This window comes from Rhinolophus ferrumequinum, chromosome 3 (genome assembly GCF_004115265.2).
Source record: "Rhinolophus ferrumequinum isolate MPI-CBG mRhiFer1 chromosome 3, mRhiFer1_v1.p, whole genome shotgun sequence".
Classification (NCBI taxonomy): Eukaryota; Metazoa; Chordata; class Mammalia; order Chiroptera; family Rhinolophidae; genus Rhinolophus; species Rhinolophus ferrumequinum.
This window is the reverse complement of record NC_046286.1, coordinates 65,499,442-65,512,788: the sequence shown is the minus strand read 5'-3', so window position 1 is coordinate 65,512,788 and position 13,347 is coordinate 65,499,442.

Sequence of the window (13,347 nt, the reverse complement as noted above, 5' to 3'; positions counted from 1 at the left end):
TGTCTGGGCCATGTGTGTCTGTCTCATCACTTAGTAGACTTGCCCAGGCTTCTTCACGTGGTAGTCAGAGGGGTGTAAAGAGTAGCAAGAGAGGGCAAGTACCAATGTGCAAGCACTTTTCAACCATCTGCTTGCATTATGTTTGCCTTTTCTCACTGATCAAAGTATGTCAAGCCCAAGATCCATGTGAGAAGGGACTGTATAAGAGTGAATGCAGGCAAGGAAATCATTGTGGCCATTTTCAAACAATCTGCCACAACTCTCAATCTTGATTCTATCATGGTGAAAATTATAATTATAGTAGTAATTCACTAAACAACTTTATTTCCTCAATTCCTAAAGAAACATAATGACAGTAAAAGGGTGGTTCGCAGAATAATATCCTCCTCAAAGATATTTGCTTTCCAATCGCAGGAACCTATGCATGTTACCTCACGTAGCAAAATGGACTTTGCAGATGTAAGGAAGTGGAGACCTTGAGATGGAAAGAGTTTCCTGGATTATCTGGATGGACCCAATATAACCCCAAGGGTCTTTAAATTAGAAGATGGAAGAAGAGGACAGTCAGAGGAATGTTAGTAATGGAAAACTGTGTTGAGACTTTGGGGACCTTCAGAGAGATGTGGCTTTGCTGACTTTGAAGACGAAGGGAGGAGAGCCATAAGCCAAGGAATAACAGCAGACTTCAGGAAGTGGATTTCCCCTAGATTCTCCAGAAGGGAATACAGTCCTGCCAACACCTTGATTTTAGCCCAGTGAGAGTTGTGTTGGATTTCTAAACCTACAGAAATGGGAAATACTAGTAAGTTTGTGATGTCTTAAGCCACTAAGTGAGTAGTAATTCGTTACATTAACCATAGCAAATGAACACAAGCAATAAGGGGAAAGAGAGTACTTACAAAATGCTGTTGTGTGTGATCAGCTTATGCTCCTTCATCATCAAAGGATGTGGGACAACAGCTATGAATCACAAAGGGAATTTCCAAATAAAGCAGGCAGAGTCCTGGAGGAAAGGCGCATCCCTACAAGTTCCCAAAGGTGGATGCAAGCAGAGTAACCCTCAAGGAGGAAACTGCCTGGTGATAGGAACACAGAGTAAGCCTCATATATTCTGGGACAATTCCACTGAAGCTCAAAAAAACAGTTTTAATGGTAAACTGCAAATAAATTTATGGTGAGCTACAGATGACATGACATTTTTTAATATCTTTAACATTATGGTTTTTACTCTGAAAAGAGAAAACTTTTCAGGTTTTCTCCTAAGTTCATAGAATCTAGCTTTGATCCAGAAAATCTGAAGTCCCCAAAGATGGGAGCCAGGAGCCTCTGTTTTAGCCCAGACTGGTCCCAGGATCTCCTTCAAATGCCCTCGAAAACTGTCCTACGGACAAAAAGACCTGAGTTCTGTCCCAGGCTTAATGAAATTCAGAGGCATTTATTGATCACCTAGTATATCCATAGCTTCTGAAAGATCTATTAAACAATTACTAAAGGTCACTAGGAAAGCCAAAATTAGAGGTCTGACCAGAATATAGCCCTCCAGAATTCCAGCCCACAGCCCCTTGTCAAGCAAAGTCTCTAAATAGGTCTATTTATTATTTATGTCCGCTTACTTCCTAAAAGGATGTGAGGTGGCAATTTACTAATTAAAATTTGTTTCTAATCTCTTTCTAATCTTGTTTTATTGGCTGCATTTCAACCTTCTTGTATTTAATCAACCTCGAATAATAATGTGTATTGAGTCTGTATAAAAATATGAATTAGCATTAAAATGAAAATGTACACACCGTTAGTGCACATATAATACATGTGGACATATTTGGACTTGTAAGCCTGCTGAAAGAAGCTGGTGATAAATGTTCATTATGGGACTAATCAAAACCATTCTTTTGTTAGCGATTACCTGTCAAATTTGCACAGCCGCCTTTTAAAAATTATATTCCAAAGGTGTTGCAGTCCAATCAAAGTGAATATACATTAAGAAAAGAAAACCTCAATAAATTAATATTTCAAAAACATATCAATCAATCTGGAAACAAATGCTTTGATAAAAGAACATACTTGCATAATTGAAGTGTCACTACATACAGTATAAGAAGTTTCGATGTTAAAAAGACACATGTCTTGCTAATTCCAGGATACTGAAGGTGCGTACATGGCAAGGATTACACATGCCACCATTGTGTTCATGTGCACATGGACGTGTGTTTGCATGTGTGTGCGTGTGTGTGATTCTCGGCAATTCTGTAACAGTGTCTCATCCCCATGTGATGACCACCTTACTTTGGAGCTTGACCATCACCACAAGACTTCCACCCTGGAATAGTTGTATGTTTCTGAAAGCACAATTAAACATAAACGTAAATTTAAAAACAAAGTGTTTACTTGGCATAATTATCTGTGTCTATAGTGCTTGAGGCACTAACATAAAAGAAGCATGATATTAGTAAGTAGGCAAACCCAAGTCTAAAACTCTGAGAGCATGGAATTGATAACTCTCTCTGGGATCCTGGAATGTCCTTGGGAACTCTACGCGGAAGACCCAAGCATCACGTAAAACAAACGGTGTTTGAGGTGAGGGGTCAGAAGTATCTGTCGCTTGGCTTTACACCAGCAGTCACCTCATGGGAAAGACTACGAAGGGAGCAGACACGACGGAACATCATCTGTGTTTATCCCCACAGACAGCTGAATTCAGCCACACAAGCCCTTAGTTTGGATGGAGTTTGTTAAAATTGGTCAAATTATTGGTTACTATGTGATCATCCTCAAAAGAGTTACTTCAATTTCTCCTTTAAACAATTGTCTTTGAAATATTTGGAGAAAGAATTTAAAAATTCTTTCTGTGAAATTAATTATTTTTTAATTCCTTTGGCTGGCTCGTGCCCCCCATGGGTCCCAGTCCCTGTAACATGCTCCCAATGCAGTCCCAGGAGTCCCCTTAGCTTTGCTGACACACAAGCCAGCCAGCACCTTGGGGCACCTGTCAGGTGTAGCTCTCTCAGCACCACAGACAACTCCGCTGGGCAGTGTGGCTTCCCCAGCTGGCATTGCCACCGCTTCCACATCCTCAAAGACCTATGATAATATGTGTATAGGTGTGGGGGGGGGCTGTGGGGATGAGTAAGGGTGTCCCTTCTCTCCTTATGTCATATACTCCCTTTTAAAAAGTACCAAAACCATCCTATGGAAATATCAACAAAGCAGATCTTTCTGCTCCTACGTTCAAAATCCACCCTCTCCATAGGGCCAGGCTGGGACAGAAGACAAATCTGAGTATTGGACACCATGGTAAACTCAGAATCTCATGATAGGTGTTCAATAAACATTTGTGGATTGAATGAACAAATCACTCTTTCGTTATAATGATGAAGTCTTTACTGCTAGATTAAATTTATCTACCTTTTTCTTTCTTTCCTTGGAATGAGTTCTCTACGAGGAGATTCTAACGTCCTTTGTGCAAATAGACCTCTAGTGGCCAACCCACGAAACAGCCAGACATGTCTTCCAGCAGTGGACGTGGTGCAGGCTTTTGCTGGGCTCCCGAATGCCCATTATACTTTTAATGCATTGCAAGATACAAATGCTGAGAACCAAGGGCTAGCTTCAGACTTTGCTCTACAAACACCTTCTCATGCCAGATTCTAGTGTCACAGTTGAAATCACTTCACTCCTTTATACCTCATGATATATAACAGTGAGGCAGCAGATGTCAATTTCTATTTATGTAAGAGTCCTGGCCCCTCAAAAACATGGATCCCTAAGTTTTCTGTTAAACTTTACATTTAATTAAGCATTAACTAAAATTGTGAATTTCAAAAACAATGATCAAAACAAAGTAATTGCCACTTTCATCATAGTATAAACCATGTTCTGAAAATCAATGTTTAGGGTTTTACAATATTAAAGGTGAATAGCTTAGTTCATTGATGGTATAGAGGTAGAGCTCATTATTGTTGTCAGTTACACTTGCCTTCAATCTCTTTTGCATGTTAATATATCTTAGCCTGAGAAACTGCAGACACAATCTGGTAGACTCAAAGAGAAGTAGACCATTCAAAGTCCACAAGGACAGTGGAAAATAACAAGGATCTACATATACACATTAATTCCCCAATCCTAAAATAAGAGAAACACCCATTTTTATTTGCTTTGACACATTTAGGAAATCATTTGGTATGAAAGAATGATTAAAGCTAGTTATTATTTGATTAAGGCTTTGTATGTACAAATGAAATAACCAGATTATGGGTGATCCACTTATTTCTAGTCTCTAATGGTGGAAATACCTGCAAATTGAAATTGTCATTCTATGAGTCTAGTTATTACATCTCAGTTGATTGGTTACATCATATGGACACAAACAAATCTTTTAGGAACATATTTTGATGCATGAATGATTTGGGAAAATTCACCAAATGAAGAGGCAACAGCTGTGAATGGATGAAAAATCTTGACCTGAAAATCCATCCTAGGCAATAGAGTGACATCTGTCAGGGCACAATGGATAATATGGTTAACATCTACTTACTGGGCTGCTTATTTCAGAATCTCACAGGTCATTCTGGCAGAGGCTCAAAAGAAATGTTTATGTCAGTTCTGATCCCTCATATTACAGATATGCAGTCCAGGTTGAGAGCCACTATTCTCCATGATAAACGTAGGTGTTGATTTTATTGTCTTAGTCAACTCAGCATAATTAAGAAAATGGTGTCTTTGTTTGACAATTCTTCTGTGTGGTAAGCAACTTTAGAGCAAGTATTATGTCATACACCTTCCCTATCCATGCAGGCCCTAGGCTCACACTTTACACTATAGTAAATGATTATAAAAAAAAAAAAAAGGGAATGAAGAAAGCTTAACTATTTATTTGTTTAAATAATATGAAGAATTTCTAAAGTTTATTATTTGTTTAAAAATGGTTTCTGATGCATAATACTGTTCAGAGACCACCAAATATGGATCATTTTAGATACATATATTTAGTGCAGGGGGTGCACAAGGAGGGCCATTTGCTGCAAGCCTCACACTGACAAAAAGGTCAAAGTCAGACTGGTGACATTACCTCCCAATAAGATTACACGGCCGTCCCTGAAAAGCTCTGACACATACACACATGTTCACATATCTCATTTTATAATACACCCGAAACCTCAGAAAATGGTGGTAGGCCCCTTGACCTCTGAGAGGAAACAGACATCTGGACCTACACTCATTCATGACAGGATTAGCGGGATGGAAGGGGTGTCCCTTCAATGTATTCACTTTGCTTGTTCTTGTCAATTTGGTTGAGAAACAATAGCATGGGACCCACAGGTCTGTGCTTCGAGAATGCGCTTTGGAACAGAACAAGTACTGGCTAACAGGAGAAAAAGTTCAGGAACGCTAATCCATATCCCCGTGGGAATGCTCTGCTTTTGATATTCCTTTTGAAAAACCTAGCTTCTCTAATAAGTTGCCATACTCCAAGAGGAATTAAGCTTGAAAGGTAACAACTTCAAAAGCCAAATCGAAAAGACCAGACCTAAGGCTGTGAAGGGCATTCCAAAGAGAGGAGGGTTTAACTCAGCTTTCAAAACATGTCCCACCACTTTGAAAGTTTCTGACACGTTCATTGTTGCTGAAAATTTTCTCACCTGTGACATCTTTCATCGGAAAACCATGAAATACCAACAATCTCTCTCCAGGTAGAATAGAGGGGAAAATGTGAAAGTAAGTTGAAGTAAATTGTTGCTTGTTTTTACTTCTGCTTGAGCCTAACAAAGCATCTCCAAGACAGTTGCTTGAGCCTTACTTATCTGACTGTAAATTACCAGGATGCACATTCTACTGGAAGTGGGACTGAGGCCCCAAACATGTGGCCCCGACAGGAAGCAAAGGTCTGGACAGGTTGCCAGAAATGTAACTCCATGACCCATTTGCCAGGGATGGCCAAAAAAACAGAAGGAAAAAATAGGAAATAAGAATAAAAGGTGTAAATACATGTCTTAACACTTACATTTGTGCCTTTTTCAGGCTACTTCCTTTACCCAGAATCCCGTTACCTTACATTTACCTGGGTAACCTCTGCTGACCCTTCAAGGCTCAACTGAGAATCACTGCAGTCACTACTATGTGCCAGGCTTAGTATTAGGCACAAGGAACATGAAAGTGCATGACAAAAGATGCCTACCCTCAAGGAGGTGTGTGCCCGGCTACCAGTGGGCACAACAAACAATGTACAAGGAAAGAGATTATCCTAAACTCATTGCTTGGCTACTGGGCACAAAGAATGCAACAGTGCACAACATGAGATGCCTAACCCAAGGTGTGCACCAGACTCCATGCTAGGCAAATGGACAACAGTGCACGAGACCTACCCACAAGGAGCTGGGCGCTGGCTGAATACTGAGGATGAGGAACTGGACAGTGCATGATGCTACATGCCTCCGCACAAGAAGCTGCATGCCACGCTCAGTGCTGGACACAAGAAGCATGGCGAGCAGAATACAATGTGCTCACCTGGAGGGAACTGGAGTCCAGGCTCAACGAACACAAGGAATGTAGCAGTGCACAATCCAAGGACCCTGCTCATGTGTCAGGCTCCACAGGTGTCAGGCTTAACATGGGCAAAACAAACATGGCAATGCACAATGCAATGTGCCCACCTTCAAGGAACTGCCTTCCTTATACCCCCTGGCCTGGTCATTGCTTCTATAACCCCCATTTACACCCTGATAAAGGTCACTTTTTGAGTTAAATATTTTCAGTGGCTATTTCCTCCGTGGACAAGAAGCATTTTGAAGGCATCAATTATAATTTGGTTGTGTTTGTATGCCAACGCTAAGCACAGTGACCTCAAAACACTAAAACCACTACCACCAGTGACAACATAGATATATGTGGCACTGAACCAAATTACTAAATTTCTGCTCCTGTGTCAATGAGATTTCAGGGGAAAATTTTCTTCGCTATATTCTAGTTAGTATTTTTACATCAGTATTAACGCATGATATGGGTCTGTAGTTCTGTTTTTATTTGGCTTACATATCAGTGCTAAACTTGTTTCACAAATGGAGTTAGGAAATTTCCTTCCTCTTCAGTGCTGTAGAACAGATATGAGCACATTTTTTTCTGTAATGGGTTGATGATAAATAACAGTAAATTTTTTTTAGGCTTTGAGATCCATATGGTCTCTGTTGCAACTAGTCAACTTTGCACAAAAGCAGCCATAGACAATAAGGAAACAAGTGAGTGTAATCATATGACTGTCCAATTAATCTTCACATATAAAAGCAGGTGGCAGTGTGCCAGATTTGATCTGTGGGCCTTGGTTTGCTGACACCTGCTCTAGTGTCTGGATAATTTATAGAGCATGAGGACCATGTGGTCTTTGAAGGCTTGGTAGCAGTGCCCCTGTACCTGATCTTAGTGGATAAAACTTTGGTGTTTCCCCATTAAATAAGATCACAAGCTATTGCAGGTTCACCTTGTATTTTCCCTGTCCCAATGCTGGAACAACGTGCTTCTCCAAGGAACCAGTAACATACGGTTTTAGTCATAGAGGGTTTATAGTATGTTTTAATGTCCGTTAGAGCCCATTCCCTTTTACAGTTTTACTTGTTTCATAGTTTGCCACAAGAACTTTCCTGGCTCAGACAACCACAAAAATACAGAGCAGACTAAGAGGGTGTGTGACTCAGAGGTAGATTTGCTTGCAGGGACAGGGGCCGGTGTGGGGACAGAGCCACGAGTGTAATTTACAGGCTCTCGCCCTCACATGGAAAGGCGCTCACTCGAGTAGTAAATGGCCATCAACTGTGATTGGATGGCCATCAGCTGTGGTTAGTTGGCCGTCAGTTGTAACCAGTGAGCCACTGGCCACTAATATAACTGCCGTGGCTACGCTAGCAGTGAATGGGGGCTAGCAAGAAGATGGTGGCTGAGCTAGCAAGCGCGGATTGCAGTTAGCGTGGGGATTGCAGCTAGCAAGTGGGGTTGGTTGGCAGAGAGAAGTGGACGGCGGGTTGCGGATACTGTGGCTCCTGCTTCCTGTGTCTCCACCCAGCTGCCAGCAAGACTATAGTGGTATGACTTCCCTATCTATGGCTCCGTGGGTGTTCCTTTTTGGCCTCACCATGTCCTGCATTCTTCTATGGGGAGCGGGACCAGAGACCCCGCATGACACTCTGCATGACAGCCGGGAAAAGAACACCCAGTCCAGCAGGCCAAATGTGGGAGCTAATAGCTTCAGTGTGGCAATATTATGACCACGGGTCCTGGCATGTGCTCGGGCTGATCGAGTGGCATAAGGATTTGGCAGCAGTGAATCCAAGTGCAAGGGAAATCCTGAGACCCACTCATGCTGGGTGTGTCCGGTAGCAAGGATCTGGTCCAGCCAGGCAGGTTTGCTGTCCCTGCAGAGGAAGGTTGGCCTGGTAAGGACAAGGCAAAGGCCTAAGTATAGAGGCTTAGGGTCCCAAAACTGGGACCCCAGGAGCAACAGCAAGGGAGATCCCCTTGGCAGATCTGCCAGGCATCTTAGGAGGAGACTGAAACCCGAGAATTAGGCCGAAGGTGAGTTACCAAACTTGGAGCTTAGCGTAGAGCTGGGTGAGGAATACATGGGACTTAGGCTGAACTCCAAATGTCCAGCTAGAGCTCCTAAATTCTCCTGCCCAGTGTCCTGATTAGTTACAGAGACTCCATGTGGAGTTAATTATTCTGGCTTTGAAGAAAGGAAAGAGAGAGACCTTAGAAATCATCAAGGTCAGACATGAGACTCTGAATCTGCGGGTTGTCCCAAATTAGCCAAATGACCTTAGGCAGGCCACTTCGCTTTTCTGGTCTACCAAGGGAATGAAATGAGATTATGTTTAAGGCTCCTTCCACTTCTAAGAGGCTAATTAATTAACCTAGTTAAGAGCAATGGGGACTTTAAATTTCACCAGCACTTTCTGTGTGTCATGCACTCTGCCAGAAACTTTACATTCATTAAAGAGAAGAAAACTAATGTTTTTTGGTTACCAGTGGCTTATCGGTAAATGTTTAAAAACCAGGTCTCTTGGGCAGGGGAAGTACAAAAGCCCTTATTTGGAGCATTTGCCAATCTCTGTGGTACAAATACTCCCACCAGGGTTTCAAGTTACTACCATGTGGTCCCTGACTGCAGAGTTGGGAATATGAAAGGGGAAACCATTATATAGGATTTCCATCCTACAAATACAATAGATACAAATAGCCCCAGACCATAGATAACAATAAAATGTAATAAAATGATCAGAAAGTGATGTTTTGAGTAAATGTTACATTTGTTTTTTATATAAATTACTTAATTGTAAATATGTGTAATTTTTAATACTGTCTGTGTTTAACAACTGGCTCTCAAAATTTCTGATAATTTATCAGTAAGTTCTTGAGAACTGACATGTGCCTCCTGTAACACACTACTTATTGCCTACCAGGTGTCATGACTGTAACTTTATTTTTTTTTATTATTTTTTGTATAGTTTCAGGTATACAAAACTACATAATAATTAGACATTTACACCCCTCATAAAGTGATAACCTCCCCAATCTACTACCCCTCTGACATCGTATATAGCTGTTACAATACCATTGACTATATTCCCTATGCTGTACTTTACATCCCGTGACTATATATATATATATATATATATATATATATATATATATATAATTTAATTATAGTTGACATTCAATATTATTCTACTCCAGCACAGTGGTCAGGCTATGAAGTGATCCCCCTGATAAGTCCAGTACACATCTGGCACCCTACATAATCCTTATAACATTATTGATTATATTCCCCATACTGTATTTCATATCACTGTGACTATACTGTGACTACCCATTTGTACTTTCTAGACCCCTCACCTTCTCCCTCATCCTCACCCCCCTCCCATCTAGCAACCATCAGTTTTTTCTCTATATCTCTGAGTCTATTTCTGTTTTGTTTGCTCATTTATTCTGTTTTTTAGATTCCACATATAATTGAGATCATATAGTATTTATCTTTCTCAGTCTGACTTATTTCACTTAGTATAATATTCCCTAGGTCCATCTGTGTTGTTGCAAATGGTAAGATTTCATTCTTCTTTATGGCACAGTGATATTCCATTGTGCAAATGTACCATCATTTCTTTATTCAATCATCTATTAGTGGCATTTTGGTTCCATGTTTTGGCTAGTGTGCACAGCACTGCAATAAATATAGGGGTGCATGTATTTTTTTTATTTAGTGTTTTGGATTTCTTTGGTTAAATACCCAGGAGTGAAATTGCTGGATTATATGGTAGTTCTATTTTTAATTTTTTGAGGAACCTCCATGCTGATTTCCACAGTGGCTGCACAAATTTGCAATCCCACCAACAGTGCACGAGGGTTCCCTTTTCTCCATATCCTCACCAACAATTATTGTTGATTTATTGATAATAGCCATTCTGACAGGAGTGAGGTGGTATCTCATTGTGGGGTTTTTTTTTTCTCTAATGATTAGTGATGTTGAGCATATTTTCATATATCTGTTGGCCATTTGATTGTCAATTTAGATTGACATTAATCCTCACAGTGACCTTCTGAAAGAGTTATTTTACTTATGTATTAAAAGGTCTCAGAAAGGTTAAATAACTTGCCTGTTATTTAAACTATGGTTGTGTGACCTCCACCATCCCTATACTCTTATTATACCACACTGTTACTCATATTGCAAAAATTTGATGTTAAACTATTTTATTCTTTAAAAGAATAGTTTGCGTTCCATATAAACTGAGATCCTCTGAATTCAGTGAGTTTGTGAATACAAATGTCATTGCCCCTGAGTCATTTTAGTTACAGAAAGTGCCATTAAACTGGGTAAGATGCCAGCATTAGACAGAACTTGACCTGCATAATTTTCTAGAGGAGAATGATCTAGAACCGGTTACCTGGTAGGAAGTTATCCATCAGAAACACTGGAAAACACCTCAAACTCTTTTCTCATTTTCCTTTCTTTCCCTAAATTAATTCTGAATCTACAAAACTAATTCCTTTTTAATCAAGTCAATGTTTTGCACAATGAACCTAACGGTGAAAATCTGATAACATTTCAACCACTGTTCTCAACTAATTAACATGTTTTAGATTTGTTGCTGAAATTTTTGTGAGTTACTGTTTTTTTCTTACAACATAAAATGATGGTGTTTTCTTTCTCATAAGCAACATCACTGTAAAGTTACAATGGAAGTTCCTGGGAACAAAATAATTTTTAAAAATTAAGAATACATTATCCCTAAAGAAACAGGTTACAGAATAAATATGTTTCATAATTCAAAAAAAATGAGTGGATACTTACAAGGGAATATTTAAACCTCTAGGTAATCTGCCTAAATGAATCAAAGGCAATTGTTCAGAGTCCTGAGTGACCGATCTTACCAGGAGGGAGACACCAGAGTTGACTATATTAAGCAACAATAAACTTTATTTCAAATACTGACACTTCCATGAAAAATCATTTTGTCTGTCACTAGTTGGTTGAGTTATTCTCATCTGCTTTTACTGTAGAGTTATTTTAGGTCTTGGAAAGAAAGTAATATAGAACTTTTAATTACAGCATCAATTTATGACAGTATTTTTCCCTTCATGTTTGCTTCAGGGACCACACAGGAATCAAGCTCTAAAGAACTGCGTGCAGCCAAGAAGCCTGATCTGATATTGAATGTGTTTCCTCTTATCTTCACTGTTCCTGCTTTTCTGTCCCCTGCCGTCATTTACACCCTTTTATGTTCTCTCTCTGATTCTTTCATTTCACTCCCTCCTCTTCATTTCCCTCCTGGCATTCAGTAAGGGAGTGGATGGAAGAAAAGAAAGGAAAGGGGTATATGCCTAGTGCTGGCACCTTGTGTAATCCATCATAGGAGCCCAGGGAATGAGTGACTGAAGGGACAGAAAGGACATTCATGCAAGGGCCAGGGAACTGTTACTCTGTACCCATCTCATTCACCGTATGCTTTTATAGACAAGGTTTTTGGCATTAAAATAGAGGCCATATTGGAGGGATGGAGTGAGGAAAAGATATAAAATAGAATAACAAAGCAGACTGAGACAAGAGTAGCTAAACACACATTGTGTGCCTCTCTTTTATTTTCAGTGTTGAACTGAAGGTTCAAATAAATTGAGTGTGGCCAGGCAAACTATACTATTAGGTTGCTGCAAAAATAATTGCGGTTTTTGCAATTATTAACCTTTTAAACCGCAATTACTTTTGCACCAACCTAATATGTTGGTGTCTTTGGTATTACTGGGAAGGGTGTAAGATATACTGAACCAGGGAATAACCCAAGACAAAGGGAACTGATGCTGGATTTTGAAAGGAGATCTTCCATTTTTCTTAATATATTTGTTTACTTAAAAAAGGCTCCCAAAGAAATGTTTAGTAATTTAAAGATGAGGTTCAGGAATGATTGCCCATGGAACTTTTCCTATACAATGCTAAGTGGATTGGTCACCATTAAACATCTGCATAATGCTCCTTCCTGCTCCGTAATAATAATACTACTAACAATAACTTAGAGTAATAATCACTAACATTGATTGATTATGTGACAAGCACTGTTCTAAAGACTCTACATGCATTGATTCAAGTATTTCTTGCAACAATCCTATGCAATAGGGACTATTACCATCCTAACTTTATAGTAAACTGAAGTACAAAGAAATAATTCATCCAGTAGCTTTCTATTCTAAAAAAATAAACTCCAAATTCTTTAGGCTTCCAGTCAAAGTCCTCCATGATCTGGGCCCAAATGCTTTTAAAAAATTAGATCTCACGCCTAACTGACAACAATAGTACTCAGTAGAACCTACCACATCTTCTGCTTCTTGACTTTTGCTTCTTGAATTCACTCCCACCTCTGTTCCCACCCAAGATACCCTCTTCCTTGCCTTTTGCCCACTTGGGTCCTCCTATCATACAAAACTCTGCTCTAATGCTAACTCTTCCATGCAGACATCTCTGACCATTCTCACCCAATGACTTTCACTCTTGCCAACAGTACCCTATAACTTCTCTTGACTTACTGTTTCATATTGCCATTTAAACACCCATATCAAAGTCTGGTTCCTCCAACTGGAAGGCTAACTTTGTATAAATCATGCCTCCACAATGTCTAGCACAGCTCTGAGTACATAGTTATCCTCAATGCCTTTTTTGTGAAATTCATATATTCTACAGCTTCTGCAAATATTATTTTCATCAGAAGTGCACCCTGTTCTTGGACCCATACCTCACACATACTTGGCATGAAAAATGCTCATATGCCTGAAAATTGCATCCACTTTGGTAAAAAAGAATTGACAAACTGCATCTAT